At 34.8% G+C, this 8,361-nt stretch overlaps 1 long non-coding RNA gene across 1 annotated transcript; it reads left to right on the top strand.

Annotated features, from left to right (window-relative positions):
* Positions 1–1,299: 1,299 nt before the first annotated feature.
* On the top strand, positions 1,300–7,637 carry LOC106099406. The gene is made up of 4 exons (XR_001225381.1): positions 1,300–1,521; positions 6,602–6,680; positions 6,877–7,125; positions 7,364–7,637. It is a non-coding gene; the product is annotated as an uncharacterized LOC106099406 (long non-coding RNA).
* Positions 7,638–8,361: the final 724 nt, after the last annotated feature.

Genomic DNA, 8,361 nt, shown 5'->3' with positions numbered 1-8,361 from the left:
ATCGATAGTTCACATTTGTTCGCTATGCGTTAATGTTCTGTCACTGATACCTGTCTATTAAGTACGGCATTTACCTTCATACAAATTTTATTCGATATTTCATATGCTTGATTAATCTAACTAATCAACCTTATTTACACAGACTATAAACAGCATATTCAATATCAATGTTCATTACAACAATAATGTAACTGAATTTTTAATTATATAATTACTAGCTTTCGCCCGCGACTCCGTCCGCTTGGAATAGAAGAAACAAAAGCCTATGTGTTCTTCCAGACTATCCTCTACGTCTATGTCAGATTTCATCACAATCAGTTTAGGCTACAAACTTTAACAAACATACATCTATCCATCCATCCATTTAAACTTTTAAACTAAAAAATTTAAGCCAATTAAACTAAAAAAACAAATGTAAATAGCCGATGTGTTCTTCCAGACTACCCTCTAAATCTATGCAAAATTTTATTGAAATCTGTTAAGCCGTTTAAGCTACAAACTCTCGGTATCCATCCATTCAAACTTTCATTCAAACTTATAGTATTAGTATGAAGTATGATTTATCAACTCTGTACACATTTCTTATACTTTTACTAGCAAGCTTTACTTACACGCATATCGAGAAAGTAATAGGCGGCACAGAAGCGACTAATCGATAAAAGTTTAAAACATTACGTAAGCCAAAACCCCTTCATGAGAACGTTACTAAAAGAACTGCATTAAAAGAAAATCGCAATGACTCCGACATATTAGTGTTGAAGGCAGACAAAAGCAACGCGACGAATGTTATGAATGTTTATGACTATAGTGTGTCTGAATAATTTAGATAAGTTTGACAATTCATTTCAAATTTAGTAGGGATGGGTTATGTAAAATCACTCATGAATCTTATCGATTTTAGATTTTTATTCTTATAGAAGTTGGAATCTATAGATATATAGTTGTAACTTATGAAATAATAAAAAAAACACTGTTTTCTCAAATGAATAATGACTAAAACAAATAATGAGAGTAAATAAATGTTTATTACTACTATAGCCGTACGTAATCGAATTGGATTTCGTTATTATATCTGTCATCGCTAAATTCTCTACACTGTAATCAATACTAGAATTGTCCTCTAAATTAGTGAATAAGAAAATAATAAATTTAGTTCGATAATTATTTAAACCGAATATCGATAGTTCAAAATTGTTCGCTACGCGTATTCGTTTCGTCACTACGATACCTGTCAATTAAGTATGGCACACCTTCATACAAATTGAATTCGATACTTCATATGCGTCATTTATCAAAGTAATCTATCTTATTTAGACACACTATACGATACTAAAATCAGGGATTTAGTAGACGATGCTTCTACTTATCAAATGCTGAATAACAATCCTATGCAGCGAATGAATCGGGAACCTTAGTTTTAATAAACAAAGATATCTATACCATACCTACAAATGTCCATATCTAATACAGCCTAGAATAGTGGAACCGCCTAAACTATATAGCTCGCCAAAGGACCGCAAGGTAAGTTTCCACTCAGACCTACAATAAGACAAATCGACTCGTAGCATGTCTGGAGTTCAGCATTCTAATATTACAACAAAACTGGACAGCAGCCAACTGTAAGTACGCGCACAAGTGTGGACGTGAGAGTAGTTTGTCGACAGAAAACATCTAGTGTAGACTTTGAGTGTAGTGAAAACGGACAGTAATTGTAGTAGCAGTGGTACCTGTATACAAAAGTAGACCGATATGACTTCTTGTAACTATTTTTCGCACTCTACCGCGTTTCATCCAGCCCGTGAACATGACGCATGCAACTTTGTTGAAATATCGGAAACTAAAACAACCCAATCGTGTCAAGAAACCCGTATCCTTCGAACATCACGGTTGACTTCACACATATCTTTGAATTTCTTCGCCGATATGTGCAGGTTGCATCACGATGTTTTCCTTCACCGTAAGAACGTCGGATAAATGTACATATGTAATTCGAAATTCGAATAACACATTGGTACATGGCGGGATTTGAACCCAAGACCTGTATATTACAAGTCAAGTGTTCTACCCCTGAACCACCGACGCTCAATTAAAATAAAAGGAACGTAAATTATTTAAAGGAAAAAAAATGAACATAAAATAATTTTAAAAATAATATATTATTAATAAAATGAGATACATAATCAATTGAACAAAAAAGGTTTTTTAAATGTATATCGGCTATTAGGCTGCCCCAACACTTGGCCGCTCCGCATGGTGCCTGCCACTAGTTCCAAATTTCTCACAGGATAAGACGAATCTTTGACATTTAATTTAGTTGCTGTGTAGAAATAAATAATACATTATAAAACGTTTATCTAAAGAGCATATTATAAAGCAGTGTCGGGAGTCGCTAGTGCGTAGGTAGCCTGCGATGGGGTGTGGCGGGCGGCGACGCGCTCGTAGCTGTATTGATCGGTCGTCCCACCTGCCGCAATTAGTATCTGTGTAGAAATAAATGTACGAGGAGCCAAACATGAAGGAAATCAAAATTAGACGGCTTCGCTGGACAAGTTGCAAACATGGTTGAACGTAGAGTGCCTAGACGCCTGTTGGAAAGTAAACCGGCCATCCGGTGCTCCATAGCACGTAGTATGCCGAAGCTTTGATAGCTAGATGACGTCAAACGCGATCCGAAGAATGTCGGGGTCAAAGGCTGGATGCAAAAGACCCAAAATGGACTAGGCGAAATTTACAGGACCAAGCACACCCGCGGCTTTAGTGTAGTGCCTTAAATGATGATGTAGAAATAAATATCTTAACTTCATTGTAACTTAACATCATACGTATATCTAAAGAGCATATTTTAAAGCAGTGTTGGGGTGTCGCTAGTGCGTCGTAGCCTGCGATGGGGTGTGGCGGGCGGCGACGCGCCGGATCGGTATCGATCGGTCGTCCCACCTGCTGCTATAGGAAGCGCATGTCTACGCTTTTCCTACCTATGTACAAATAATCTCTTAAATGATTATAAATCATGTAATAGTCCTATCCTTAGACAAGATTTAAATCTGTGCATAAAATTTGTAAGATACAAAATATTCTTCCTATGCCTGCAACCTTATTTCTTCTTTCCCCTTCTGAAAAAACTTATACACAATGTAAAGGATAATTAATTATTATAATTATTGACTTATCTATTTACATTTTATTGGGTGCTAGTATTAGGCATTTAGTAAGTTATGTTAGTATTGGTTATAACTAATAAAAACAGCATAACATTTGAATAGTGGAATACTATGCTATTAATGATTACAACTAGTGTACTGTGACAAGGCTTCTGTAGGAAACTTGTATGAACCGAATTTTGAACTTAGACAACAGCGTGTAGTACTAAGAGGCTAAGTGTTTATGGTTGTAAAGAATTTTGTGTTATTTAAAGTATTATCTTTTAAGATAACACCTTTTTATGAGCTAATTGGTGCTCACAGCTAGCTATATTTGAAGAACATAGCGGAGAAATATGGTATATGATAATATATCATGTTAAATTAACCGCAACCAAAATTACTAATAACACATAAAATGTTGTTAGTATTTGAAGTGTGTATTTTATAATATTTATATTATAGAGTCCAAAAACTTATTGGTAATGGGACAGCGAGATCATCTTAATATTCATGATGAATAGGTAACAGGCAACACCGGAAACACCATTTACAGTGTTTGGAGAGCCGACCAAGTGTAAGCTGACAACTTCAGCACTGGTTCTGGATTAGGATTATACTCGGAGGACCCAAGAATAAAACTACACATTTGTTTAGGTGTTCACCTATACAATACCACCCAACAGTGTCCAACTACAGGGTTAAGTATCTCAGATTGATGGGATTGATCCTAGAGATCACCACTAACGTAAGAGTTGCTGGGGCTCTTTGTGAGCTGGTTTGACTGCGGTGATCCATGACCTAACTGCACTAAACAAGGAGTGTACAGAAACCACCAGCAATGGGATAAAAGAATTAATACTTACCTGCTCCAATACTTACCTTCCAATGTGGATACTAAGTGTGCTGGTTGACCAACTACCGGAGCCATTAAAATTTCACTGCGTATTTGAAGCACCATATGCCTAACTTACTACCCAACTAGATAAAGAATATGGAATTTTTAAATAAATTAAATTGATTAGCGGACAGAGCGACTTAGATCTTGCGGGTCTCGGAAATGGAATAGACGTGAACAAAGAGGACAAGAGGACGTGAATTTTACGATCAATACTCAATTCAGAATTGACTTGTCATCATACAGTGTGACCAGATATAATTTGTCTAGTCTACTGTTTGTGAATTTGAAACTACTGAATTCTACCAAGAGAGAACGAGATGCTCTGATGTATATCCTCTTTAGAAGCCATGGATTTCTTCTAAGACGCCAGTCTTTTGATCCAAAAAACAGTGCTTTGCATTTTTAATCTAAAATCCATAGCTATAAATCTATGGATACCAAGTTCTATGAGTGTAAAAATTGAAACTCGAAAAGATTTATACTTGATTTTACCCAACTGCCACTACTAAATTGTCAAAACTTTACCGTTTTTAAATAAGCTATAAATTATTTAAATTCTTACATTCTATTATTTACAGTTTTTTGAATATGGCATTTGCCTTTATACAAAATGTTTTTATCCTTGCAACTATTTGCAGTGGAAAGTGTAAAAGTGTTGCCGTTTCGAAAATCAAAAAATTCCCTAGTCCCAAGGGGATGCATGCAACAATGTGTCTAGCTTTGTAATTTCAAAAAATTGTTGTATTGACTTGTACATATTTTGCTGATAGTTGTTTTATTACTTATACATTTCAAATTACAGTGACCGAGCCCTTAATTAAGTATCGCCTTCATGACATATAATCAACAAGGGTTATAGTTTTTAAAGTACCTATTTATTTTCGTAATAAGGAAATTACTGTGTTTATTCAGAAAAATAACAATTATTGGCTGTCTAATGGTTTTATAACGCAACTTTTGAACCACTGGGCATATCACATAATTTGTACTGTGTTGATTGTAAATAACAAACAATCATTAAGATTTGTATTATTCTATAGATAAGCATTAAGTAAAACAATATCTATTATGATAAGGCTATTATTTCCCTTACTGTCTAAAGAGAGTATTGGTAAAAGTTTGCTACAAAAGTTCTTTAAGTAGACTCTTCTCCCCGACAAACGATGTCAAGAGTATTTCCTAGTTACTTTGTAAGGTACAAATGCTTCCTTTACAATTTTCTTTTTCGTAATTCAAAAGCGAAAAATTTCCCTTAAATGTGGCAAAAACACCTCGCTGGTAGCCCCAAGTGTTCAGAGTCGCCCTCCTGTCAATGTCACATAAATGTCACAATATCCTTGTCGCACGTCGCACTGTAGTCGTATAACATACTCTTTGCTACAAATCGATCTAATTTCTCTACCTCGCACCACAGTCGTCAGTCGTAATTGTTGAAAATATAAACATCTAAATAAGCTTCCTTAATATACAATATTTATCAGATCCTTCAAGATCTAATCTATTAAAATTTAGTTGATGGGTCCATAATAAGAATTGGAATTATCAACGCCATAAATCTATCTATACTTTTATATTAATATTATAAATATAAAAGATTTTTGTTTTTGGATTTTTGTGTGTTTCACTCACGCCAAAACTACTGGGCCAATTTTTAACATTCTTTCACTATTGGCAACGTAATTTATCTTTATTACATTTACGAAAAAATTAACAATTCCGATTTTAATGAAAAACAATTAGTTCAATTACTTTCAATATTTTATTCAAGTTTGATTTTCTAGGGATGAGGGCTGCATAGCATTTAAACACTAATTGCCATTGTCACAAATGTTTCCCAATGTATTCTAGAATCCCGTTAAAATTGTTATCCTTAATTATGACATTGTTTTCTTATAATTTTTGACCGACTTCTTGTACTATTGATTATCCATATTCAGACTGCATACGCGTCCAACTAAGAAACCCGTCTAGAAACGTATAATGCATTTAATATCTTTTGGCCAGAACAAGTATTCAATATAAAATTAACCTAACAATAATAAATATTCATAACCAGTAGCAATCTTTGCGGCATTTATGTCGATGCATTTGAGCTGTACGAATGCCACTTGATAACTTTAGTGAGTAAAATAAGAGATATACGTATACGGGCTTACGAATGGAATGCCTACGCTGGGGAAATTATTTTTTTAATTGCTGCCGATAAACAAATGAACAAAGAATATATAAAAAATACTTACAAATGCATAGTCATCAGGTTTTTGATCTTATCAACCAACAATAATTATATGTTACCTTATTTTTTTTATAACATAAGGTGGGAAAAAAGCGGCCACCTGAAGCGACCGCTGTCCATAAGCATCCGCGATTGCAGATGCGTTACCTAATTTAAAGCGACGGAGGAGGAGACGTACATAAAAAGTATATTTACCATTCCATCCCTTCTTGATTATATCTTATCATTTCTAAGTTATGTGGTCACCATCCTTCATGCTCCAGTCTCTGCACGCAGCTACCAAATACAGCCTTATTCGTTGTTTCACATCTTTATTACTTTTAGGTTCTATAGGGATCTGGGCAGCTGTCCCGCTACACCCTTGTTAACGTCTATGATGTGAAGGACATGAATCGCACGTAAGGTAACGGAAGTAAATTCCTTACTTATGGAACTTCAATATTCTTATCACATTTTAAAATCACTCATGAATGGCTCACTGCCAGCATTTTGTTCTTTATAAACAAGATTAAATTAAACAAAATAATTGAAAAATTTACTTCTTTTGTATTCTGCATGAGCAATAAGTACCGCAATCCGATAGTTTGCACCTTTTTTAGTATTGCAGGAAATCTTCAAAAGATGTCCTGTCTGGCGGATAGACAAGTTTATGTTTTACATCCGCGGCCATCATCTAGAGCAATTTGACTGAATGTCGGACTCTCCATCGTAACGCACTGAAATTTGCAATGGCTCCTGTCAACCAGGAGAGACAAACTCTCTTCGTGCCTTCACTCTCAGGCTCACCTCAATAGATTCAGGCGCTTTGCCTTGCGTTTCGTATATGGTTAAGGGTTTACTTGAACAAGGTATGTATTTCTATAAAATAGAAATAATAAACATAGAAGGTGTAACGGCGTGGCATTGCACGAGACGGTTGCTGGGATGTTAGTAGCATATTAATGGCACATACGCTTCCGCAAGCCTAGTATCCTCGATAAGGAAATTTTTATTCTAACAATATCATGCTGGAGAAAATGTAATTTTTACTCTCTTTTGTTATTGTTTAAAGAAATCATTATTTGGTATCGCATTTTTGATTACCAGGACTTAGGAACCAGATCTCATCTACCTCCAAAAAATATTATAAATATTAAAATATGACGTCACAAGTTGAACAATAGATAAGAGTAGTGAAGTTGAACAATGGTGCCTTGTCTCAGCATTCGTTCCGATGACCAGCGACGTGGCGTTTCCTTCGGGGTCGGCGATCGACCACCAGCCGCCCAACAATGACCTCATTGCCACCGCACAATACCACTCTTAGTTAAGTTATCGTGAAAAAACAAAACAAAGAACAGAAATCGGTCAACAATCGGATTGTTCGAAAATTGTAAATAAAGAGTGTCATAGTCTATATTGAATGGGTTTTGTTGTCAATGATAGTATTAGTTGATGATGTTAACATAAATAGAATAAGTAATGAAAAAGAAATAAAAACAAAAAGCAGGTATATAATTAAAAAGGAACTAATTAATATAGCATAAGGATCACGCAACAAAAAAGAAAAAAAGATATAAACTGTGCAAAAAGAGTACGGACCAAGAGTCTGTAGATGTTGATTTAAAAATATATATATAACTACATAGTATACTAAAAGTTACAATAGTTATAGACAGAGAGTACGAGCTTATACTCGTAATATTAGTTAATTGCATTATTATCTCATCTCCTTCCACCTAAATATGGCAAAATGTCATAAATGGAAAGTTACTATCAGAAAATCAAAGCCAAATAATTACCATATACATAAACATACATATAGCATCCGTAAATCCCTGTAAATCATAGCGCCCTATACATTATTCCAGTCCAACAGTCTAATTCAGTGCTGGATTAAAGCATTAGACCATAAAGTAAACTAGACATAACATATAGAGGTTTCTAATACGTATATTTACTTATAAAGTCTTCAAAAACCTAGGGTTAAAAATGGATTATTACAATTTTACACATTACTCGTACATATGCAATTACTGGTCAGTTGAGATGCTGTTATTTAGCTGCAGCCCCTGTAGGGAACAATAAAGGACATCCGTATACAA

Source organism: Papilio polytes, unplaced genomic scaffold, assembly GCF_000836215.1.
Source record: "Papilio polytes unplaced genomic scaffold, Ppol_1.0 DF824124.1, whole genome shotgun sequence".
NCBI lineage: Eukaryota > Metazoa > Arthropoda > Insecta > Lepidoptera > Papilionidae > Papilio > Papilio polytes.
Note: the sequence above shows the minus strand (reverse complement) of the source record. Positions and strands in the feature narration are given on the sequence as shown.